Raw genomic sequence first — 12,845 nt, forward strand, 5'->3', positions numbered from 1 at the left:
GTTATTATACTTTGTTGTAGTAGAACTATTCATCATGGATAATTCTGCTGCCAGTAACAATCTAAATTGTTCGCGAAAGATTAGGTACTTAGTTTACTCTTACTGATTCAGCTCTACTCTGTTGGACCAAAGCAACATGAGAGCAAATACTTCACACTGGTCAAGATGGAGTTGCAACTATCTTACATTTTGGAATGTTATGATCCCAAGCAGTCTTTACATAATTTGAATTACATTGTATGTTAGATTTTTGATAAATTTGGCCAATTTTTACAGAAGAAATTATTTCTCTGATTATTTGGTCCTGTTTAGGAAAATGTAAAACTGGATTTTTTTTAAGGTAATATGTGACCAAAGTTAATTTTCTTCCTAAGGCCTCAATAAAGAAAAGCAGTTTCCCATTTAAAAAAATGGGTCTTGAATATGGCTTCAGCCCAGAATTTGCCTCTGTAATATGGAAACAGTATTGTTATCTATCTGTGAGAATCACATATCTTTATTCATAAAATGGCAACAGTTTTTGAACCCAGAGTTTCCAAAATATGACTGAAATGCATTTGTAGCAAAATAGCAACATTTCCTCATCTCCTGAATATGGTTTCTCACAAAATTGAAACCAAGTATAATCTATAAAATCTAAGTCTTAATTATGTAAAGCAGAACATTTTAATGAAATTACTTATTAATTTATTCCATTGTTCATTTGTGCTTTTCAAAGACCTTAGGAATAAAAGTCTTTTTTAAAACTCATTATTCTAGTACTGCTTCCTTTGACACAATATTTTACTATTTTTCACAGCACACTTCTGTAGTCCCATCCCCCTCAGATTCTGTGACCTAAAGCAAGCAAGCTATTAGCGAATGGGACAAAATCAATTTGCCCTGCAATGGATCCTGATGAAAGGCTGAATAGCTGCTAAGTGGACTTTGCCATAAATAGATTTGCAAATCTAAATGAGAAATTAAAAAGCATTCAAGTATTTTTTTATCTGCTTATCTTTTAGATGGTTTTGGTTCTTCTAAAAAGAAAGAGTAATCAGAAAAAGCCTTGCCAGGTTATCTTAAAAAGACATTAAGAACATGCCACAGGCCAATAGTAAAAGGTTAGGGATGGAGCAGTAAACTGGGAGCTGGGGTAAGGCTGACCTGGTGACTCTTGGGGATCTGGGTACTGCTTTGTCTGTAAGCCAGGCAGTATCTGCAACTGTAAATCAGCGATCAGCCCCTGCCTTCCTACAGGGACCAGAACCAGTTGAAAGTGAAAGCATATAAATTCTTCATGGAAAACCATAGTGGCAGTAAGTGCCATTAAGGGAATGTGACCTATAGCAAAGTCCTAGGTGCATTAGGCTTACGTTTATGCAAGCATCATAAAACCAACAGACTGTGTACCTGCTGTCTCCACCTCTGAGGCCCTGTTATCTCCTATCATTCATCCCTCCCAATTATACACTTCGACTAACCTCAAAGGTCTGTGATTCCTGGACACGGTCCTCTGTGAATGTGTGTGTTCTGCAGCCAAAGTCTGAAAGGACTTACCCTGATTGTCCACCTTGTTCCTTACTCTCTCTTCAGGACTTAATTTGAAACACAATCACACCCATTCATTTATAGATTGTCTTTTGTTTATTTTCTATGTTTTCTGGCTACCTAGTTGAGCCATTGCAACCTAGAACATATGGCCCACCAAATCTAAAATATGTGCTGTCTAGCCCTTTACATAAAATGGTTGCCAGTTCTTGATCTTTGAGTTTAGGAGAGTAACTGACAAAGTAGAAACTTAAAAATAGATATTTAATGGTTTAAAAATTGGGAAATAATAATTTAAGCTAGAACTTATTAAATGTGAACCAGGTATAGGGAAGGTATATGACACGGTGATGTAAAAGTAGGGTTAAAATGGGACAGTGCTGGGTTAGAATCCTGATGTTGCTCCTTCCTAGCTACTCTGTACCTTAGTGTTCCTATTAAATAAGAATCATTAAAATTACTTCATCGGGTTATCATGAGGAACAGAGTAGCACAGTATTAACTCCTTTCTCTCTCGTTAACCTTCCATAGTTCAATTTATTATTGATAATAGCAATAAGTACCCTTTCATATAAATATGGCCTTTTAAATATTGTCATATCTCTCTTGGGGTGGGGCAAGTTATTTCAGCTCCATCCATTCATTCTTTTGGCCTGTATATGAATTCCTGAAGTACTGAGATTAAACTTTTTTCATGTATATGATAATTAAGGTTATATAACTACGAATGTAAGCTCCGGAGGCTTAGGGGTTCATTTCTCTGAAGATACTTTACATTGCAAAGTATACAACTGATGTTCAACTCACTCGTAACTACCATTATAATAAAGCCAAGAAACGTACATTCAGAAATGTATGTCTCCAACCAATGTTTAGAACCCTTAATGGGTAAAATTACACATTCTCATTCACATGGAAACCTCATAGTGTTTTTAATGTATTAACTGCCAATTACAAAAAACACAGCGTTGCCATTTTTGTTCATCTCTTCCACAATTTGGTGCTACTCTTTATTCTAAAAAGGCTTTAGGTCCCAAAGGATTTTCTCATAAGATAGTTATTTGGAACACAAATGTATTTCCCCATTTTCATGAAAGAATGTTATAAAGGTTGGTTATGGTCTCAATATGCCCATCAAAACTTTTTTAATATTAGGAAGATGAACTGTTATATAAATAAAACTGTAGACATGTTCATGCTTTTTATGTGTTTCTATTTTGTCAACCTAAGGAATGGGAGCAAGTTCCAGCCAGCCCAAGCCCCAGCTCCTTCAAGCATCCTTAGATACAAACATGTAGAGTGAGTTAATTGTCCCTCCTGGAGGCTTCCAAACCACCTTCTTTGTACCTTTACCTTAGACCTAACATATTATATTGCAATTACCTGTTTATTTTTCTGGGTCTCCCACCGGAATGGCTATATTCAGTTGTATACTTATGATGCCCAGTGCAATGATCAGCTGTAGGTAAACGTTACTGAATTGGCATGCTGACCTGAATATTGAAATGCATCCTGGTGCCTTTTATGTAGCAGATGCTCCTAACATGGATGCTATATTAGAGAAGAAACCCACTCCCACCAGTATCCTTCGTGTTATCAGTCCCAGGGAGGCGTTCCAAGGGCACATTTTGCATGTGCCCCTTTATCACTAGACTATCACAGGGTGTGACGCTAATGTGAAGAAATGGCGCACTTCCTTCCCCTAAGCCCCCAGAGACTCTACAAGTGGAACACCACTGAATCTCAGCCACTGTCTTTAGCTCTCTAGGAGAAAGGAGCCAAGAATAGTGGTGGGCTCTTCTGGGAATGACACCTGGGTTGGGTGTGTGAAGGGGAGGAGTTAGAATCAGACAACAGACAATGGGTAGAGTGAGTCAACAACGGAGTGAACCTGGTGAAGAATCCTGAGAGTGAGGGCTAAGGAGAAAGACGAGGGGCTTTGTTATGGGAAAATGATGGGGGGCTGTGTGGGAACAAAGCCTCTGGGCAACAGGAGTGGTGGTAAGCAGTTTTCAGCTTTCCTAGGGCCTTAGTCTTGTTCAAGTACAATCCACAAAGGGATGGAATATAAATTCAGAGTTTTGTGTAAAGAAGCATCCAGCATCGCTGATTATAAGTGATGGAGGAAGAGGGCTGAGGAAGAATAGCAACAGTCATTGTATTCACAGGTATTGAGTATCTTCGGGAGGTGTTCATAAGTGCGGGACTAACTGTAATGTCCCTTTTCTCCTTCCTAAATTTGAGCTCTGATGAGTAGGATTCTGCCTTAGTTCAGCACAATTGTATCAGTTGAATAGCATTGTATGCATTTGTGGCTCTTTATAAGCTGTTATAAGTTGTTAAATGCTGGAAGACATTTCTGAACTCACTAAGTCAAGGGGGGAAAACCCTCCTTGTGAGGTAAAGCGGCTTTGAAAGGCTGTCAGATGGCGACCGATGTCTACCCCCCACTCAATTATTTTTCCTTGAGCACTGACCCCCAAGGCACCTTGTTGACTGGTATCAGGAGTGACTTGTCCCCTTATGCTAAAAATATGCTTATTGCACCTTGTGAAGGAACTTATTATAGGAATTTCTTTTTTTGTGATTATAGGAGAAAATATTACATTTCTTGAGAAACCTGTTTTTTTACTTCTCCTCAAGAAAACAGGCTATTGACCCCTGATCACAAAGAACTAACTTTTGCCTTTGCTATTCTAAAAACAATTGCCTTGTATTTGAATGCTAAAGATACATTCCTTCCCCATATGATAAGCATCTAAGTCACCTACATCAATTACTATTGATAAAGATTATGCATGAGTCTTCTATCAATCTAGGTTCTGGGAAATTTTTACACACCAAAGAATTTGTCATCAGAAATCACTGTCTAAGGCAATTGTCATTTCTGTTTTGTACCCCATACATTTTTTTCAATAAATAAAGCTGACTCTCAGGTCAGTGCAAACCAACAGCGCTGGTTCATCTTTCAGGGAGCCCTGGACATGCTGGAGCTAGGCTATGGCAGTTAAAAGACTAAATAATTTATTATTTATATTGTACTTATCAATTAAATAAATGAACACAAGTGAAAAGTTACAAATATGAAAAAATTAATGTATGCAGCATCCATCTGATTTCTCACCCTTTCCCCACTCTTAGTCAACCATACTTGACAGTTTATTTGTGTTAGTAAGAAGGTTGGCCAAAAATGGCTATTTGAAATATAGCATAGTCAAAGGAGTGATAATAAATATTAAACATTTACATATAGATTTTTAATAAAGATTTTAGTACCAATGTTTTATATCTCTTGGATGTACAATGAGGACAAAATTTGTAGGCAACAAAATGTATTGCCATTGACAATTTCTAATATCTAAGGGCCAGAATTGATCAACTCTTTATGGACAATATAATGCTTTACCTTGAAATGGGTTAAAGAGACCTAGCCATCATTGGCACCTTTATTCATCCTTGCTGCATGTCTAGCATGAATAAAGTTGCAGCCTTTTCTATATGTTGAAAAGCAGATTTCATCATGGCAGAGCTACATTTCTTCAACACAATATCAATGTAACAGAATCAAAGAATGGTGATCTTGGTCAAGGTCCCAGATACTCCAAATCCCTCATTTGTGCTTCTATAGTAGATGATATTCCTTCTTCTGAGCAATAACGATTGCACACCAGAGACAAAGACTTGTTGAGTAGAGAATACCTAGATTTGTACTCTTTCTTGCTTCTTCAATCACATTTCTGCAGAGTACAACCTATAACATTCCCAGTCTTAATCTATCTGGACTAGGGAACTGCAAGCTGACTGGCAACAAATAACTGGTTCAGAAGTTTTTATTTGTTTGTTTCTGTGTTGGGACAACAGTATCATACATCTGTGTATTCAGAATTTGTGATGCCAAATTACGTAAATCATATCAACTGATCTTCCTGAAGGAGGCTGGGCAGCTAACCCCATTCTCACCTTAGTGAAGAGAAAACCGATCCTCAGAAAGATTATGTGATAAGATAAGTACTGGTAAATAGTGGTGCCAAGATCAGATCCAGAGTTTTAGGCTTGGTCAGTTCTATCAGCTCAAACTAGAGCGGCAGGAATACCAGCACATACCCACTAAGGTAACTACATGTCAAGCACTATTCTTAGAGAGCTGGGGAAATAGTCCATATAGTCCCTCTTCTTATATTGTCTGTATTCCAGGGAAGAGAAATGTTATTTGTCTGTTTTCAAGATGAGTTTGAATAATGGGGCACCTGGGTGGCTCAGTAGGTTAAGCGTTCAACTTCAGCTCAGGTCATGATCTCTTGGTTTGTGAGTTCAAGCCACACGTTGGGCTCCATGCTGACAGCTCAGAGCCTGGACCCTGCCTCTCTCTCTCTGACCCTCTCCAACTCACGCTTGGTCTCTTTCTCTCTATAAAAAATAAACATTAGAAAGAATTATAAAAGGTGATTTTGAATAATAGAAGATTCACATTTAAGTAAGCCTATTACCTTCCTCAGTGCCACCAATGCCAAGTGTTATTCTAGCTCAATCTACTGCCAAGTGAAGGGAAAGGAAGGAACAATGATGATAAGATAGAGAAACTGAACTCTGAAAATATGATACTTACCATAAACTTGCTCCTCCCTACCATTCCAGAAGCAGACATTAGAAAGGACATCTTTCATATGAAGACTCACATTATTTCCATATGCCCTATGGACTGGCAATTGCAATCCAGGGTAATATCTCAAAACAGCACCAAAGACAAAACTTAATCATTATGCTATTCCCTCCACAACAATGACTTCATACTATTTCTTTAGCCAAAGGAAAATGATTATATTTAAAATAAGTATGAAATTTAGATTTATAAAAATTATGCAGCAATATAAAATTAAATTTTGGCATTGGGATTTATTATTCAATCTAGCATCAGTTCTTATTTAAATTTCAGATATTTAGAATTCAAATTTTTGTTACTCCAGGGGCTACTAAAACATAATGGATAGATCACAGGGCTACTGAAATCCAATCACAACCATAATGCTATTTGTTTCCCTCCCCCTTTTATTCTGTATAGTAGTTTTTAAAATAATCAGCACAAAAGAATTTAGAAAGCCATTATAGAAAAAAAAGCACGCTTGTGTTTCTGTCCAAGTTTGGTTTTTCATGGACTGTAAGCATAATCTAAACTAAGATCAAAACACACAATTGTAGCCTAGAAATGAATAAGCTGATTTAGTTTTATCTGAGATGCCATTAGGAAAAATGTAAACACTTGCTTTTGTCTTTTCAACCAAAATCAATCCGCGTCTTATCTTTTCTTGGAATTTTAGAACAATAAATTACATGTAGATTTATTTCTCTTCTTTCTAAGGTTTTTTTTATTTCTTTATACCTGTTTCCTGTCTATATAGAGATCTGTTATGATTTGTCAAGCCATCTTACTTTGATATTATATTTGATTTATTTTACCCCATAGCTTAAAATATATGAGCTCAATTTCCTTATCCACTCATTCAAATATATATTCTCCCAACTTTCACATTCTTTTTCATTCATATATTCACTCATCAAAAGTCTACTAAGCACTTACTTTTCCAGGCATTTTCTATGATATAAGAATGAAAAAGATGGACCTAGATCTGCTCTCTCTAAATTTTAAAGATTTGAGATTCTTTACACTTTTCTTACTGCCACTATGTAACCTTCACAGATCCTGAAACTTTTGCTGAGATGATAACAGGAAGCTCCCTTGTGTATTTACTTTGCAACATGATTTTTTTAATTTGGATCTTTGCAGAAATCTCAATCTTAAAGCATGCATTTCTAAAAGTGCTAGTGGGAATGAATTGAAGTTATCAATTCAAATGTCTTTAGTAATACTTTTCTTAGCTGCATAAATTGCAGTAAGGCGCCCATCTCTAATGATATTCTCTTATACTTTGTTAAAGAAAATGAGACTAGGATTACTATTGTTACCAAAAGAAGGAACATCTATCTAAAGTAAATTGATGAATTCTCAGGAGATTGCTGAAGTAAAGTTGCCCCTTGAGGACTTATAATCTGGCCTCTTTTCATTCATCAGAAAATGTATATTGAGTCACTTGAGTGGCTCAGTCCATTGAGCGACCAACTCTTTATTTGGGCTTGGGTCATGATCCCAGGGTCATGAAATTGAGCCCCACCATGGGCTCTGCGCTGAGCACTTAGCTTGCTTGAAATTCTCTCGTTCTCTTCTTTGCCCCTCTCCGCCACTCAAACATTCTCTCCAAAATAAAATAAAATAATAAATCAAAATAAAACAAGAAAATAAAATAAAATGGAAAAAACTATATTAAACATATTCCATGACAGATGAGTGTTAAAGATAAAAATTACACAAGATCTGGTCCTCCCTTCCAGAGTTTAGCAAGTGTTGAAGCCAAGGGAACTGTAACCATAGCATTGTTTGCTAATTGTGTGAAGATGTCAAGTGAAGGCCACTGTGAGAATTTAGCATGAGTAGGATACTTCTTTTTATGTTTATTTATTTATTTTGAGAGAGAGAGAGAGAAAACATGCGAGCTGGGGAGGGGCAGAGAGAGAGAGAAAAAGAATCCCAAGCAAGCTCCCCTTGTCAGTGCAGAGCCCCACTTGGAGCTTGATCTCACAAACCTTGAGATGATGACCTGAACCAAAATCAAGAGTTGGTGGCTTAACCGACGTAGCCACCGAGGTGCTAGGGTAGGAGGACACTTTAAACCACACAGTGGGCCCGCATGAGTAAAAACCTAGAGCATTATAAAAGGCTGCATTTAAGAAATTGCCCATCTATGCATGGTGCTGGAGACAAAGGCCCTTGTGGCAAAATGGAAATAGAAAAGGCAAGAGATATGTAAGAAGAAAATACATCTCCAATGTCTGTGACTGCTAACATGAGGAAGCTGGGCTTTATAACAAATAACATGGCAAGCCACAGCTGAATTTTACTCAGAAAGATCTTGATCATATTTTTATTTTGGAAAGTTTATTTAAATAGCAGGGCACAGGAGTTGAGGCAGACTCGGAAACTAAATTAGAAAATTGTGCCGAAATCCAAGTTTCTGTGATAAGATGCTGAACTCTGGGGATGGCATGAGGAATGGAGAGAAAATTACAGGATGCAGAAATATTCAAGAAATAGTATCTGCAAGATTTGAACAATTTGATGATTAAGTTGTGGGGTGCAGAGATTTAATGATGTCATGATTGGAGGGTGGGGAAGGTCAGTGATTTGGTTATTAAAGTTCTAACTCTAGAAAGTAGGTAGATGATATCAGTCACCAAGACAGAACACTAAGCAAAAGAAGCAGGTACTGGGGAAAATGATGCATTTAGTCACTAGAAGCCCTTGATATGTACTTGAACAAACTGATCATATCTTAGTTTTCAGCATTTTATAATTATTAATGTATATGCCAAATGTCCACACATACACGCACACACACGCACACACACACATACACACAGATATGCATATTTCACCCATGTATAAAAGGATGTGATTTATACATCACTGTTGACTAGATTCAGGAGTATTTAGTTGTTTATAAAGTAAGGGTTTTTTAAATATTTATTTACTTTTGAGAGAGAGAAAACAGAGAGAGGACCGAGGAAGGGCAGAGAGAAAGAGAGACACAGTACCTGAAGCAGGCTCTACTTTGACAGTGCAGAGCCCAAAGCAGACCACAAACCATGAGGTCATGACCTGAGCTGAAGTTGGATGCTTAACCAACTGAACCATCTAGGTACCCGAAAATAAGTTTTTAATTGGAGCAATAAGTTGCCATCATTGTGATGCTTGCAAACAAAGTAGCCAGATATATAGAGAGAATATTGTAAGAGTTTAATAAATATACACTCTTTGCAAGGCTGGACAAAACTCCTCTGACCATATTGGAAAGGAATAAGCTGACCTTTTAGAAAAGGGCATGCAATAATTGACATAATACATTAGATATGTAACACTACTACTATGGTTCCAAACTATTTCTTTAAAACCTATTTAATAATAAAACAAAAGTACTGCATTCTAAAGAAATGGGTATTTAAAATTTTAACCATAGTTTAAATCAACTTTAATGTCACAATATACTTTAAGCTTCTTATTTTTTTTTGATGGTTAATGTAATTGAGTATAACTTTCAATTATCACTTATAGTATCATATGTAGAATGGGCTTATTATCAAAGGCAAAGCCCAGCCAAAGTTCAATATTGAAAATAAATCTTTTCAAAGCTATCATCATTGGTCAATGTGACCAAACTAGAATTTATCCACAGGTTTCCATGAATAAACAATTTGCATGTAATGAAGTATGATGATAAAAATAATTTCATTATAATGAAATGTAATTTATAAAAATAAGATAATTTAAAATAACTAAGTAGAAAAAGAAATGTTTTAAAAATTTAAGTATAGGGCCACCCAGTCAGTTAAGCATCCAACTTTAGCTCAGGTTATGATCTTACGGTTTATTGATTTGAGTCCCACATCAGGGTCTATGCTGAAGCTCAGAGTCTGGACCCTGCTTCAAATTCTATGTCTCTCTCTCTCTCTCTCTCTGCCTCTCTCTTGATCATGCTCTGTCTCTCTCTGTCTCTCAAAAATAAATGAACATTAAATATATTTTTAAGTAAAACTTAAGTGTAAACTTTATCATTTTAAACAGTTTCACATATTACTTATATTATTTTTATTACACATCTGAAAATCTTTCAATTTAAATTTATAACCCATTCACACATAAATATGAATTTTACGTAAATGCATATACATTTGGCCAAATGAAAACTTCTGTTAAATACAGTATTTTTACTCTTTGTTTTTTGCTTTTTTTCTTTACTTAGTTTATGGTATAATTTATTGTCTCATATATTTCCATGTTTATGTCTACCTTTAACAAAAGTATAGATTCTAGAATTTTAGCCTTAGTTAGGAAGCTCTTCCTCACTAGCCTTTACATATAGTTTCTTAGGTTTTTAATGAAGACTTTTATGTTTTATTTTTCATATTTAAGTTTTTAATTCATCTGGAATTAACCTTATATATAATTTAAACAAAGAGTCCATTGATATTCTTCTGGATGTATAGCCATGTCCAGGTATTATTTATTGAAGAATCTATTTTTATATTAATTGAAATATTATCTTTATTATATATTAATCTATGTTATTATTTATAAATATTTTATTCATGTAACATAATTTTTGAAAAATATATTTGAATCTTTTTAAAAAAATTTTTACAAAAGAATTAATAATGCTGAGCTAAGATATGATGATTCCATGTTGTTTATAATAATAAAAAAATGGAAGCAATATAAAGATCCAACATAAAGCAATTAGATAAATAAACAATATAGTGAACTATAATACAGGAAGGCAAATGTTGGTAAAAATTTATCTTTACTGAAAGAAAAGATGTTCAAGAAGCTTTTGTGGAAGGGATCAAATTATAAAGCATTTTTCAAGGCATAACCTCATGTAAAATTATATTATACTATTATACCAAATATATGATACAAAGAAAATCATAATACAGTTATGATAAAAGTGATGGTATTGTATCTTTTTCTTCTTTATGCATATTCATATTACTTTTATCCCTAGAACATAGTTGCATATTTAAAAAAGAAGAACTCTGCCCTGCCAATTTCAAAGTAACTGGTTGATGAATACCTTGAATTATTAATTACCTAGAGAATTTTAAAAAGTTGATAAGACACAGATGAAGCAAAATTAGGAAATCAATCACTTTTCTTTTTTGTTCTCTCCCAGCTGACTTGTAAGTGGTTCTTTAAGAATTCACTTAACTATCTCTTCTAAACAGAATCCTTTCCTAAGAATGTTCCCATTTTGGTCCCTCAACATGGTATAGACTGGTATTACTTATATACTCTCATGGTATTATGTGCATGAATCATAGTTATACTTGTATGAAATTCATATTTATTTTATAAATATTTATTTATTTGTGAAGGGAAAGAGAGAGAAGAGAGAGAATTTCAAGCAGGACCCATGCTGATGAGGCCTGATCCCCTGAACCTTGAAGTCATGACCTGAGCCAAGATCAAGAGTCTGCTGCTGAACCAAATGAGCACCCAGGCTCCTCTAAAATTCGTATTTCTTATTACACTACACTGATATTCCTGTCTATTCTCCCCACTAGTCTCTATCACTATACCTTATACTATACCTAAGTAAAAAAAAATAGTCACAGTTCATGATTGTTCAATGCCTGGATGCATTATAAGAAACTTTTCAAATAATTAGAACAAAATTCATACTAGAAATTCTGAAAATAACTTCTTCCATAAGTTAAAGTTTCAAAATTAATTAATTGATTTATTGATTAACATCACAACCTGAAGAAAAAAGTGTTAAACAAGAACTACAAATGATTTTAAAAACAACCTTAACTTTTATTTGTCCAGTTGATGTTGTCAACAAACAGAATGATTCTTTACAAGTCATAGTTATCAAGGGTGTTCAAAAATATACTAAAGTTTAACAAATGGTAAATGAGTATTCAATTGTTCGGCAGAAAAGAAAGAGTAGAAAATGAGCACGCCTAAGAATAACCCAGCTCAGTCACAGTCACGTGCCATTCTCAGTATGAATTATTTTTTCCCTTAACACAGCTCCCAGCTTCAAACCAGGGTACCTCTGTTGCTTCCTACCAGTTGGTAACATCACTTCCATGGCCTAGGAGGAGCTCTGAACTCCTGGTAACTCCCCTTCCATATGCCCATATGTGCATTTATTCCCAGTGATTTACTGAATGGCTACTGTATGCCAAGCACTTTGCTACATTTTTGGGATCAAAAGGTGAAAAAACTTCTTTATTGTTTCTGCCTTTGTTGGGCCAAGACTAATTAGTGGCAGAGATATCTATTAAATAATTATACAAATAGACAATTACAATTATGATAAATGTTACAAAGGAGATGTATGTGTCCTATGAAAGTCTATAATGGGGTCTTAATCATAGACTGTGACAACTGAGCTGAAATCTGAGGGATGAGTTGAAGTTAATCATCACAAGGACACCAAGTTGTTTTCCTTTTATCCGAGTACTGGCTTTCTGGGAACAAGTTTAAATGATTCCAGTCCCTAAGGCTTTTCACAGCACATGACAAAAGGAAAAACTGTATTAAGTGCCCCTAAACACCTAAGTGGGACCCCTGGAGTCTGAATACATGTAGGAATTCAGGTTTGACCTTGAAAATGTGTTGAAATAAGAATGTGATGAAATGAAGCATGGAAGATTTTCTATGGTATCCAGAAAAAGTAGAGCAGGAAAAAATTTTTCTT

At 35.3% G+C, this 12,845-nt stretch overlaps 1 protein-coding gene and 1 pseudogene across 1 annotated transcript in view; one reads left to right on the forward strand and one right to left on the reverse strand.

Moving 5' to 3' along the window:
• Positions 1 to 12,845, reverse strand: part of TRDN (triadin) — a 112,680-nt gene that overhangs the window by 79,060 nt on the left and 20,775 nt on the right. The window lies entirely within an intron of this gene.
• LOC115296393 overlaps positions 1 to 12,845 on the forward strand; it is a 31,585-nt pseudogene that overhangs the window by 5,700 nt on the left and 13,040 nt on the right.

This window comes from Suricata suricatta, chromosome 7 (assembly GCF_006229205.1).
Source record: "Suricata suricatta isolate VVHF042 chromosome 7, meerkat_22Aug2017_6uvM2_HiC, whole genome shotgun sequence".
NCBI classification, from domain to species: Eukaryota; Metazoa; Chordata; class Mammalia; order Carnivora; family Herpestidae; genus Suricata; species Suricata suricatta.